The sequence below is a fragment of the Malania oleifera genome, chromosome 11 (genome assembly GCF_029873635.1).
Source record: "Malania oleifera isolate guangnan ecotype guangnan chromosome 11, ASM2987363v1, whole genome shotgun sequence".
Lineage (NCBI taxonomy): Eukaryota > Viridiplantae > Streptophyta > Magnoliopsida > Santalales > Ximeniaceae > Malania > Malania oleifera.
In genome coordinates, this window is record NC_080427.1 from 37,088,871 (window position 1) to 37,103,252 (window position 14,382).

A 14,382-nucleotide genomic window follows, 5' to 3' on the forward strand; every position below is an offset into this window, starting at 1 on the left:
AAATTCTTCATTTTGAAAAAAAAAAAACTTCAACCAACTTTACACTTGTGAAACTAGGACAAGTTTCATGTAGCAAGCTAATTTGACGATCCATGGAAGGTGGATTTATTAGATCTTTGATCTCTCTTATAAGATCTGCCAATTCGAGGGCTCGAGGGGCTAGCATGTTCCTGAATAAAGTGATGGTGGATCTTTTGAATGATCAATCTTGATGATTTGGGGAAAATAAATTTGTATCCAATTTTTTTGGACATAAGTTAGATCACAAAAAATGAAACTATCCAAGTAGAACATATTTGTAGAAACCCAAACCTAGGAAATAAAGAAATAAACAAAAGAAAAAGAAAAAAAAAAGGAAAAATTTTAAAAGGCAAGCAGCAGTTCATCAACGAATTCCTTGCTTTCATCGACGAATGTCCTTCTGTGATTCATTGACGAAATTCAGGCGTCGTCGATGAAGAAATACTGAGAGGAATTTCAAGCATATGGTTCATCGACGAACCTCTTCTTTCGTCAATGAATGTTCTTCTATGGTTCATCGACGAAGGTCCCATTTCGTCAACAAATTGTGCCGGGTCAAAGGGTTATAAATAGATTTTTAGTTGCTTCTTCATTAAGAAACTTAATTTCTCTCTCCCTCTATCTCTCTAACCCACGAACTCCCACCCCTTCTCTCTACGATTTCTCGTCGTTCGTTGCCTGAATCGACAATCGGAGGTTACCATGAGAATCTAGGAGCATTTCTCTACAAGTCTAGTAGAGCAGATTTTTGAACTAGACTTTCCAGGCACCACTCCAAAACTAGGGTATTTTAGGGTTTTATTATTAATTTGGAGTATATGGGGCCTAGGAAATGCTAAATGAGAAATATTTTGTGCATTGAGTTGATTAATTTGGGGAAAATGTAATTTCATAGTTTTGAACTTCGAACGCCACAGGGCGTGAATTTAAGGTTCCCAGTAAGGCAGGTAAGGGGATCATATTATGTCAGTTAATTTTGAAATATGGACTGATTAAATTACAATATATGATTTTATGAACAAATTGGGTATATAAAAGGGTGGTTTCGAATGTTATAAGTTTTTGGGGAAATTAATGTGAATGGGTTGAACGTCTCATATTTTCTATAAAATACGTAGTTTGAGTTAAATAAAACCTTGGAGATGCTCATACCCCAGTTTTCAGCAACTTATGTTTTTCCCCATCAGTTTATTTTATTTATGATTTATCAAATAAAAAAATTATGTGGCATGAGAACAATTTTAAATGGTATATATATTAGCAAAATGTTTTTACTGATAACACACAGTATGATATGACGGTTGGGGGCCGAGATTTGATATGACGATCAGGGGCCGAGATTTAATATGACGATCGGGGGCCGAGAGTTATTAAATGACAGGTTTTATATAAAATGAGATATAATACAGTTTTATTATGTAAATTGTCATATATGATTCTAGAGCCCTGTGGATATTAGATGTGATATATTGAGCACAGTACCGTAACTATATGTTGGCAGGGAGTGTAATCACACTAGGATGATAGTGTGATGATGGATAGATGATTGGTGACCTGGGCACAGTACTCCCCCGAGGAAAGTGTCAGGGGGGCCCATCTGATGCAGTTTCGGATGACCATAGGTAGGTATAATCGTACTTACTACTTTTACTAACTCAGCTATAGTCAGTCGGCCATATGTTGAGTCCAGTCCAGCCTTCGGGTCGCATAACCCGTCATGGGGGGGAAGCATGTCGTATGAGTTTATGATAGTGTGATGACACTAATACAGCAGTCTAGATTGTATCTTTTAAGCATATATGAGCAAATTTACTATAAAAGGGCTATATTGAGTTGACAGTTTATTATTCAAAAATTATGTATTTTCAGACATACAGTGTAGTACAGTTTTAAATGTCATTTCATATACAATTAAATAATGAAAATTTTAAGAACTCGTGCTTGCCATACATTGATATTAATTTAATCTGTCTTACTGAGAAGTGTCTCACGCCATTATACAAATTATTTTTTAAGTCCTTCAGGAAATCGTATCTAACTTACCTTGAGGCTGGGATTAGACTTCTGGGAGTGATTATCAGAATTGGTGAGATACCAGATATTTTATTTTGTTATTTTGGGATTGTAATATGTAGACAGATAGTGGTGTATATGAATTTGGGAACTGATAGAACTCTGGTAAATCGTTTGGATGTTTTATAAATCTTCCATTATATGGTTTAATTTTAGTAATGGTAGGTGCGCCCGAGATTCCCTGGTTAGGGCAGGTTGCATTTACATATGCTACAAGTGGTATCAGATATATATATGTTTTACTAGCACTCCGGGCCACGTGGCGGGTCGGGGCACTACAATCTCACCCCCAGAAGAATCATAAATTTGATGTTTTAGCTCTAGTAAAAGTGACTCTTTAAATTTTTATTGATTGTTTTTCTCCAGGTCCATTGGGAGGCCACTATAAGCTTTTATAGGTGTGGACTAGGGTTAGGTGAAATCTTAAGAGCCTCCATATCCTAGCGTGCCCATACTATGTGGGATTTGGACTCATAGGCTAACTAATTATATTTAATGAGCTTAATGAGCTTGGCTCAATGATCCCTTTCTTAATAAGTATCGACATTTTTTTTTTTAATTTTTGAGTCTATTAAAATAATTTGCAAAATAAAATAGTTTATTTTGATTAATTAAATTAAATTCTAACATTTATAATTTTTTAATGCCTACATATATAGATTTATTTACTTATATGATGAAAAAGCCATGAGCGTGGATGTGTAATAGATAGAGGTCATTAGACCTAAAGCTATTAGATGGCTTAGTGTATTCTTCACATTTATTTTTTTATGTTTGTGGTGAAAACTCCACAAATATTACAACTCCATTGATTTGCCTATGCCCTATTGCTACTGCTGCCTTAGGTGGCATCTTTAGCTAATCCATGTTGACAATATAGGTTTGCCTTTTAGTTAAAGCAACCATTCCTAGAACAAATATTTTTTTTATACAAAAAAATAAAAATTTAATTTAATTTTTTTTTAACTTAGTAAATCTTAATTAAGAGTTATATTCGGTGATGAATATGTAGAAAAATAAATACGATGGTCTGATTACTTTTTTTAATTAATTATTTAGGTACTAACTCTTTTAAATTAGAAAAAATTGAACCGCTTTTATTCCTTACTTAAATGATAAAATAATCAAATGTTGGACTAATCAATTCATGCAGTTTGATAATAAAATGATCTTTTCATATTAAAAGATAATTATAGTATTAATTTACTTGGTAGCGATGTGTTATTGATAAAACTTAATTAATGCATTGTCACTGAAGCTTACTTAATTTAATAATTTTCTTTTTAAATATCGTTAATTTTCTTTTCTGTTAGTACATCTAAACTTGGATTTTACATAGTCACAGTTAGGGGTGAGCATTCGGTCGGTTCGGTTAATTAGCCGAATTAACAGAAAATTCTCGGTTAAAAAATTTCACATTTAACCAAACTCAAAACTAACCGAACCGAATTTCGATTAAATTGGTTAACAGATTTAATATAATAAATAAAATTTTAGTATATATAATATGTAAATTGTTTTAAATAATTTGTTAACCAAATTAACTGAATCCAAAAACCGAACCAAAAACTAAAAATTAAAATTCAATGAAAATAAAAATCGAATCGAACCAAATAAATTTTTAATCGAACCAAACCGACCAAATTTAGTCAGTTAATTCGATTTTAACTGAATTATGCTCACCTCTAGTCACATTGTTTATCTTTTAATTTTTTTTAACACACTTACCTTTCATTCCTAAAATCCTAATTATTAGTGTTAGAATAAGTCATGTAAGCCATAGCCTGCAAGTAAATTTAATTAAAACATTTATCCAAGTAAGTTGTTTTGCCTAACTAGGACTTATCTATCTTCAATATTATGCTGTAGCTAACACTTAATCCCTCACATGACAACATATACACACATGTGACTTTGGTGATTTCAAGGTCACGAGTTCGATTCTTTTTTGAGGCATTATGCCGGTGAATTACCAAGAGTGCATCAATGGACGGGCGACTTTCATCTCCCGAGTTTGGTGTCGCACCATAGTATCTAAAGTGACATGATGGTGGTTAGAGTCTTTGGGTTATCAAATATATATATATACACACATGAAAAATAAGAAATAAATAAATAAAAATAAAAGATGAAATTGACATTTAAAAAAATTAAAGAAAAAGAGAATGAAATGATTAAAAACCCTAGTGATGATGATGAACATTGTATATATATATATATATATGGAAGAAGGAAGCTAAGGTGTGTGCGTGTGTATAATATGGTCGGTAGCGAAAAGGGTGATGCCTAATACTGCATTCCTGCACAATTTCCGCCTTAAATCAATGTTCTAAGCTTCTCTTTTTTTTTAAGCAAATGCAGTCCATAAAAAAGTTAAAAGCACTTCAATATTACTTCTATACATATAGTAAACATGATATAGAGCTACCTACTAACACTAATATATATATATATATATATATATATATATAAATAGAGGTGGGTAGGTAGTTAGTAAAATGATTTTATATTTAGAAAACCTAAATTGGGTTTAATAGTTTAGGGTTTTAATTGCTTTTGCATAGGGTATTCAATTGTCGTTTGCATTTGCTCTTAGCCATGATCAAAAGGAGCTGGGGCCTCCTTGCATTATGTTGTCTCTGCTCCTTTTTTTCTTTCAGCTGAAGATAATCATGTTGAAGAATTGAAGAAGGTCGAAAGTGAACTTTCATTTTGAAAAGGGAAATGTGGAAAAGTATCGTGGCCTTCTTGGATCTTTGCTTTGAATGAGATTCATGTTTATTTATAATTTGAGTAAATGAATGTGAATGTGCTTCTTTAATTTGCGACTCTAACGTTGTCTTTATTAAAAGCTTTTTTTTTTTTTTTTAATAAAAGAAGATGATACCTCCTTTCTTGATTAGAAAACCTCTCACTTATGGCGAATGAATACCGTGGTTCTAACAGAGCAAGCAACAAACAAATAGAAACGAAACGTAATAAAAACAAAACAACTCATTAGACTCTTAAATTAGGAAGACCAATTTTGTCTAGTTGTATCATACCTCTAATTAGATGAGGTAAAGAAGCAAACTCCAGATATCTCATAATGGTGCCTTCCTCTCCCCGACGTATCAAGAAGTTTGCAGCTTTATTTCCTTCTCTGAATTGGTGAGCAATGGTAAAATTAATCATGGAAAGAGCCTCAAGAAGCTCTTCAAGAAGTTCTTCCCAAAAATTCCAAAAATATCATACCACGCATCTCTTAGAACAAACCCAATCGACCACTACATTAGAGTCACATTCAATATCCACATTCATATAACCCATCTCTTTGCACATCCGCACTCCCTTTGCCATGGCCCTAAGTTCGGCTTTATTATTAGTGTTATAGCCAAAGAAGGAAGAATAAGCACCCAAGAAAGTCCTGCTGCAATCTCGAATCACACCACCCCCTCCACATGTCCCTCATCTACGTTCAACTTTACGGATCCAACCCGAGAGTTCCCCCACCTAACAAAACAAGGAGTCCATGCCTTCGGAGTAATAATTGGAATCTCAAGAGCACTTTGCACTTTGCTATCCTGAGTGGAAAGGGATCCTCTTAATCTAATATTCTCTGAAATCCTCCTAAGCCATACCTTGATTGCCAACCAAACTTCTTCAACTGATTCCTTAGTGCCTTCCATTTGGACTCTACATCGACACACCCAAAGTCTCCAAGTTATTAAACTCGGCAAGATACCAATGATTATTCCCCTTTGATTCGATTTCTTAACATAAGTAAACCATTGTTGTACACAACAAATCCAAGAAACTACAGTCATACAAGGAACCCCCAATGCTGTAGCGGCACCCAAACCTTCACAACAATCTCGCTCGAACAAAGCACATGATTCAAGGTTTCTGTTTGCCCTAGCTTGCAACAGTTACACTAAGAAACAAAAAGCAATTCCCAAGGATTGAACATCCAACGACAAGTTGTCAAAACGAGCTTTCCATGCGCATATGCTAACCTTCTTTGGCAAGAGATTGTGCCACAACCAATCCATATCCCTTACATGTGGCCCTTTGACTCTAATTAAATATCATGCACTTGACGACGTGAAGCTTCCTTTATCATTGAGTTTCCAAATTAAAACATCCTCACCTGGTCTCCCACAAGCAACACTCTGTATGAATTCTTCGGCTTTGTCATTACCAACCAACTCCACTAATTGCTGCCTATCCCAGTCACCATCCACCCACACATCTTTAATATTAAGCAATGGGTGTTGGGCTTTTGTGGAGCCTAGTTGTGTCTTAATTTGGATGACAACCCGACCTTTGTTTAATTAGAGATTTCTATCATAAGGCTTAGTCCATGGAGCGAAGGCTTGGGCCGTGAGGTTTCAATCCGTACTCATGGGGGCCCCCCGGGGAAAATTTTTGGAGCCCATTCGGAACGGAACCCTAGGCGCAACATATAAAAAGGGTGCTTTCGGGTGATTAGGGTTTGGTGTGGTTGTATCCGCGAGAGAGAGCGAGAGCGAGAGAATTGTATCACCGCACTCTCTGTGCTTTCTTCCTGATAATATTGAAATCCCTGCAACTCTGTGGACGTAGGCAAAATTGCCGAACCACGTAAATATTGTCTTGTGCGTGTGATTGAATTTTTCCTTTGGCGTTATTCTTTCTCTATTTGTTTCTCACAGGTTTTGGGAATTTGTTCGTATATTCCTAACAGTGGGTTTTGAATATTGTTAACTTGCGAACAAAGCATACCACTAGCCAACCAATTATCAAACCAAAACGAACCCTTGCCATTATTTACCTTCAGCTGCACATCCTTCATCACCTGAGGTAAAACCCGCATGATTGATTTCCAAAACTGAGAACTCGAGTCTTTAGAAACCACCATGGAGATATGTCCTTGTTTCACATATTTAGCACGAAAGAATTTTGTCCAAAGATTATCTAAAGTCATGAGCCTCCATGCAAATTTCATATGTAGAGATTTTTGAACTTCACCAAAATCACGAACACCTAATCCACCCTCACTAGTGGGCTTGCACATTTTAGACCACGAACATCACTTCATTTTCGACTTTCCATTTATCTCACCCCAAAAGAATATTGAGAGGATGGAATTCATCTTCTTGTGGACTGCTTTTGGAATGTCTAAGACCACCAACAAATGAGTCACCATACAAGTGAAAACATGCTTTAAAAGAATTAGATGACCACCTTGCGAGAGCATCTTTAACTTCCACCCCGCCACCTTACTTTTTATTTTTTGAATCAATGGCTCCAAGGATCTAATCGTTAAATGCCTAGAAACAAGCGGGACACCTAAGTGATCGGGAAAACACCCTCCACAAATCTCATTAATCTTATTAGACTCCGCCTCCGCCACATTGGAATTTTCTTTGAAAAGAAGATAGCTGATTTTTCTTTGCTAATCATTTGGCCAGACCACTGCTCATAGATACCCAAAACTTTAATAAAACACCGCATGGATGGTTTCTCCCCATTAAGAAAAATCAAAATGCCATCTGCGTAGAGTAAATGCAACATCAAAGGAGCCCCCAAATGGTGAGAAGAACAACCAATATGCCCCTCTAAATTTTTCTGCAGCAATTGAGATAAAACCTCCTCCATGACAATAAATAAATAAAGCGATAACAGGTCTCCCTGCCTTAAAGCTTTGGTAGGTTTGAAGAATCCTTTGTAAGAGCCATTCATCATAATGGAAAACTAAGGAGCCCGAATACATTCAGCCACCAACTTACAAAAATTTGAAAAGAAACCAAATCCCTCTAACACCCAAAGTAAAAAATCCCAATTGACCCGGTCATATGCCTTTGCCATATCAATTTTCACCATAATATTACCACTTACATTATTTTTGTTCAATGAGTGCACCATTTTCTAAGCAAGAGTAATATTTTCAAATATACTTCAACTTGGAATGAACGCCCCTTGCACTGGCGATATTATTCGGGCAAGTAAACCAATCATACGCTGTACAATAATCTTAGAAAAAATCTTGTAAGTAACAGAACAAAGGCTAATGGGGTGGAACTTATCAAAACTTTTTGGATCCTACACCTTCAAAATAAGCACTATATGCGAAGAAGAATAAAACCTTGGTAGATTAGTGCCATTAAAGAAATCCTTGGCAGCCTCTAATAAGTCTTCTTTAACCACATCCCAACATGAAACATAAAAAGCTGAGTCGAAACCATCAGGACCTGTGCTACTATTTTTATATCAGGACCTGGGCTACTATTTTTAAGAATGGAAAAAAGTACAGTTTTTACCTCTTCCTTTGAAGGATCTTGTCAAAGAAACTCATTTTCCTCTTTAGTAATAACCTTTTCTAGAATGGTTGATAAGTCAACCACTTCATGAGTTCTTGTTTTTGTTAAAAAATCCTAAAAGTAAGAAGTTGCGGCTAGATGAATGCTCTCTAGTGAGTTTAACACACTCCTATCCGCAAGATTCATGTTAGAAATCACAAAATTCTTCCTTCTTTGCTTTATCACCGCATGAAAAAATTTTGAATTTTGGTCCCCTTCTTTAAGCCAAGATTTTTTTGCTTGTTGCGCCAATCTAGTCTCCTCCCTTTGTTCCCATATTTCCATATCTAGCTTGGTGAGAAGAAATTCCATTTCAATGCATGGGTTAGAATCACATAGCATTTGATTTTCTAGGGCCTCCAAACGTTTCTCAAGCTCCTTAATATTCTGATCTACACGCCCAAAAACCTGCATATTCCATGCTTTAAGAGCTATCTTTGTTTTTTTGAGTTTGGCTGCGAGCTTCAAAAGACCTTGGGCATATACTGACTCAACCCACGCTTTTGTCACACATTCAATAAAAGAATCATGTGAACACCACATATTTTGAAAACAAAAGGTGACGGGTCATACCTCATCTCCAATTTGTCAAAATTGATAACCATAGGACTATGATCGGACGACTTCCTCATTAGATACTCCAAATGAGCATTAGGGAAAATATTAGAGAAACTCGTATTCATAACCGCTCTATCAAGCCTTGCCCAGCTACGAGAGTGACCTTCATGTCCATTACACCATGAGAAACTCCTCCCACTAAAAGACATTTCGATGAGTCCACAATTATCCAAGCATGAATTGAACTCATTCATGGCTCCAATTGGTCATGGATTACCTCTAGTCCTCTCCCCATCCTCTCTAATCATGTTAAAATCCCCCACCACAATCCAAGGGTGATCCTCAGGTTATAAATCCTCCAAAGCTTGCCACAACTCCCTGCGTTCATTTTGAGTACTCTTCACATAAATGAAAGAAATAAAAGATTTCTTGTTATCTAAAAGTAATCAGCCAGAAATAATTTGATTGTTCATACAAACCGAATCAAAATTTAAGTCTTCTATTCAAAATACCCATTGCTTACCTCCCACATCGCCATTATTGCAGCAGTTAAGAAGCAATAGCTAGTTAGCTAGTTGGGACATCCTAGTATCCTCCAAGAACGGCTCAGCAATAGCTACAATAGCAACTCAATGACCTCTAACTAAATCTTCCAATCTCCTCATCGATATTCCCAAACCTCACATTCCACACTAGCATTGTGTCAATCATATATTAAATTTTGAGGGGCGGGTAAGAACCCATCGAGAATGACGCACACCTTGTCCTAGCTGGTCCTTCAATGTTGCCAAAGAAACTTGTAAATCCAAATAAGAATCATAATGTTTGTTCTTACTCAATGATTGTATAAGTCTATCAATATCATGGTCTGATGCATAAGTAGGCGAAGACGTCCCATCTAACTTGGGGTTTGAACACACTCTAATCTAAAACTTCAAATACTACCTCCATGTTCCCCTTTGCACCACCTTGTTCCACCAGGTTCTTATCCACTCCCATCATCTCCTCCTCCACACGTGCCCAAATCAAGGCTTGGTCCTCCTTTAAATTCACGTAATTCTCCTCATTCACCAAAGTAGCTGCCTCCACCTGTGTCTCATTGGTCCTTTTATATTGTGCATCAGGAAAAAAAATTCTCGTGCCTTGATCCCGCTTCCTTAGTATTGCCATCCTCTTACTATATAACATTCTCTGTGTTAACGGTACTATCTTTCTTCACTTCACCTTCCTCCCACACTTCAATTATCACCGGCGACTTTTCCACACCCCTTGACTATTCTAGTTCCTTCACATGAGACTCCACAGCCTTCGGTTCTGCATTAATGGGCGTCGGGAGGCCTATGTGTCCTTCTGCTTCCTATTTCTCCTTTTCTCTCCACATTTTCTTTGGCACACGAGTAATTTCTTTATCCTTTTTACCCTTATTTTCTCTAGCTCTGCAAACTACCTCTATATGTCCATGACGACATCATTTGGAACAATAGAAACCATGCTTCTCATACCGTACTTCCTGCCAAATCACTTTATTATTTGAAACAATAATGGGGAATCCTTGAACCGGTTCCTTTTGAAGGTCAATCTTTACACATATCCATGCACTGGACGTTCTTTTCCTATTCAATGTTGCATTATCAACTCCTAAAAATCGACCAAATCTAGATGCTATGATTTGAAGACAATTCGGGCGATACATATGGATTAGCAAGCCAGGTAGGAATATCCATTGGGGTGCCAAAGGAGACTCCTTGTCCAGATCAAAGTCTTTCGTTTAATGAAACAATCGAAACGAACACCCATCTATTACTCTTCCTTTACGAGCCCATGCATGCACAAAGACCCTCTCAGATCTCAATTGTACAAGAACATGGTAACTGCCCATGAAACTAATCGTTGGAATTTCCAATGACCCACACGTTTTAACCACTATAATTCTGATGACATCTATTGAGGGCCTAGAGTGTGTAAATTTTAGGATCAAAGCAAACCGGAATTCCTCAACCACCTTTGTCATATCCATCGCTGTAAAAATGAAGCCCTTCTCTCCATTAATATCCACAGGATAAAGCATTGGCATTTTGAACGTAGGCACCATTGTGTTTGTTACCATTTGAGAATACGTATTTTTACTGGTATCTCCAGGTTCAAAGGTCCCCAACGGTGAGGGAGTCACTGGTGGAACAGGCGTTGCCATGGGCAACCCAGGAAAGTAGCAACAACGCTTTAAACTCCGAACAAAGACACCGCCCTTTGACAATGGCGGTGAGGGCAACAATAAGGCCAAGTTAGGGAGGGACGACTAGGCTGGGTTGACGGCGAAGAGGACTGATGGCATCTCCTCCGACGATGGCAACGGTGGAAGGCAGACAGCGACTATGAGGGAAAGACAACGGCGGCAAGTGAGGGTTGATGACGAAGATGAGTCCAAGTGAGGGAGGGGTGACCAAATTGAGGTTGACGACAACTTTGGTAAGGGATGAAGCTACATCATGCTTTCAAACATATATATATATGGAAAGTAAAATGGCAGTTGTATGAGCAGTGTTCAGGCACCTGGATCACGACGGCGACAACAACGAGTTCTTAGAGGTGGCGGACTTGGCAAGGCTGGCGGAGGGCAGCGGCGAAGAGGATAAGAGGAGGGAGCTGAGGGAGGTGTTTTGGCTGTTCGAGACGAAGTCGTCTACGCTGTCGCCAAAGGAGGAGGAAACTAGGGCAACGAGACGATAAAGCTTGTTAAATAAAATTGTGTTAGAAGATATTCTGATATCGACTCTTCGATGGGTAAGTAAATATGGCTACTTATGAATCTCAAATAAAAAGAGACTTTGATTATATTTATTACGCTTTCTTTAATACTTTTATCCATTTCCTTGCTATTCCTTTCATTATAATCGAAAGGATTAAACTTTCTTGCAATTCCTTTCATCATTCATAATATTCATTCTTGTCTTTACTAGGAGTATATTAACTTTTTTAAGTTGCGCTTAGGCTGACATCACTAACATAACATTTTACCAAGTTGGTATTACGTAAAATCCTACCAAGGAGACATGAGAGGCGTGATACCTTAATGATTTTACCCTTTATTTTGCAAAGTAAAATAATATTAGACGGGGTTCTAATAATGACTGTTTTATGCATAAATGAATAAGGGTACATACAAACCTCGAATAAAGAGAGACTTTGATTATATTTTGTATGCTTTCTTTAGGACTTTTACCCATTTTAATTTATTGCAATTCGTTTTCTTATTAGAGCATTATTTAAGTTGAATCATTTGTCACTCATAACATTCATCCTTTTCATTACTAAGGGTGTCGTGCTAATTCATATATGTTGTCAGACTAACCTAACTAACATAACACTTTACCAAATTGATATAAGTGACGTCCTATAGGTCAAGGCATGAAAAATGTGATACCTCAACAATTTTACTCTTTGCGTATGTGTCTACACGCACACACATATGAAACTCGAATAAAGAGAGATTTTGATTATATTTCGTACACTTTTCTTAGTATTTTCACCCACTTTCTTGTAGTTCCTTTCCTTCTAATAGCATTAATTAAGTTCAATCATCCGTCACCCACAATATTCATCATTTCATTATTAAGGGCATTACACTAACTTTTCTAAGCTGTCAGAGTAACCTGACTAACATAACACTTTACCAAGTTCATATATAAGTGATGTCTTGTCGAGCCAAGACATGAAAAATGTGATACCTTGACAATTTTACCCTTTATGCGTATGTCAATATATGTATGTATATATGTATGTATGTATACGGAGACAAGGGTTTAATGTCCCTACATGCATGTCTTGGGAGATGCCATGACACTTCATGCCCATTACTGCAGGACCCAGTGCATAGACTCTCCCATGCACACACCACATGAAATCATTCATTTGGGGTTTGCATGCATGTGCTGTTTCCCTCTTGTTTGTTTGACATCTTGTAGCTAGGAGGACAAGGGTTTCAAGCTTGTCTTCAAGATACGCCAGAGCTAGACATGGGAACCCTTCCATCAATCATTCACATTTAATTTGTTACAAATTGAATCACAGTTTGGACAATGTAGTTGTATCTTTAATTAATATTGAATTACCTACCAAGCTACTTAGATGCATTTGAACGTATTTAGTGTTATTTCTTTCCTTTTTTATAAGATAAATAGCCGAATTTATCATTGAGTTAAAGCAAATTGTATGTCGATAATATATTTTTGTCACGTAGTTATTTGATATATATACTATAAATAGTAATTTCCTTTTAATACATTTTAGGTTCAATTATATATTATTATTTTTTGTCGAGGTTCAATTGTATATTATTATCTTTCTTTTAATCAACATGGTGACTTAAATATAAAAATATGATAAGACTTTAAATTTACATAAAGTTGCAATTTTTAAGGAAAATAAATAAAATGAGAAAAATGGGCTAATATTTTAGCCCCCTTCTTTTGAAAGATGCATTTCAAAATTTCTTTTAAAAAAAAAAAATTTCTTTATTAACATGATCATTAATAATGGCAGCATGCTTCTTTTTTTTAATTAATTCATTTGACTTCATTTTCACCGGAGAACTCATAAGAGCCCAAAATCTCTGTCACCCTCTACATCATTTTTTTCAATTCTTTTTTTCCTTTATTTTTTAGTATAACAACAACAACAATAATAACAACAACAACAAATGAAGTCTTAAGTCTCGGTAGGCGGATCGACTAGATCAGTCCTTTAGTCCAAATTAAAATTTTAATGTTTATTTATTTATTAGTGAAAGGATTTGCATGAGATACTTGATAGATTGGGTTTAGAAGTGACCTATACTCCCAATAAGGAACTACTAAATCAATGGGTGGGATCTTAGGTTTTCCCACCATGCATAAAGTTAGCATCCACAACCCAACAAAACCCTAGCTAAATCCTCATCATGATTTGTTTTTCAATGTTACAATCCCCATTAGTCTTAATTATCTCTCTCTCACACACACACACACACATACGTGTGTATATATATATATATATATATATATATATATGTTTTGAAGAGGTACCCTCCCTTTCTTTTCTATTTGGAAAATTTTGTGTTCAAACTGTGAGAAAGGAGTACATTACTTTTGTGTTAAAATTTGACATCCATCCTCACTTTTTATGGACCTAAGTGCTTTAGGATTATACATATATTATAATGATATTTGATTAATGGGTGGGGAGAATGATAGCAAACAAAGAACAATTAGAAGACAAAGTGTGCTTTCCAAAGCAAACTTTAATGAGAGAAAAAAAAAATTATAGTCTAAATAGGGTGACAGGACTCTAACAAAAGATGTGCACCTCCAAGCCACTTGTTGAGATTTGAAAGGGCTGTCCCATCTCCTTTCAGACAGCCCTGTCACCTTGACCA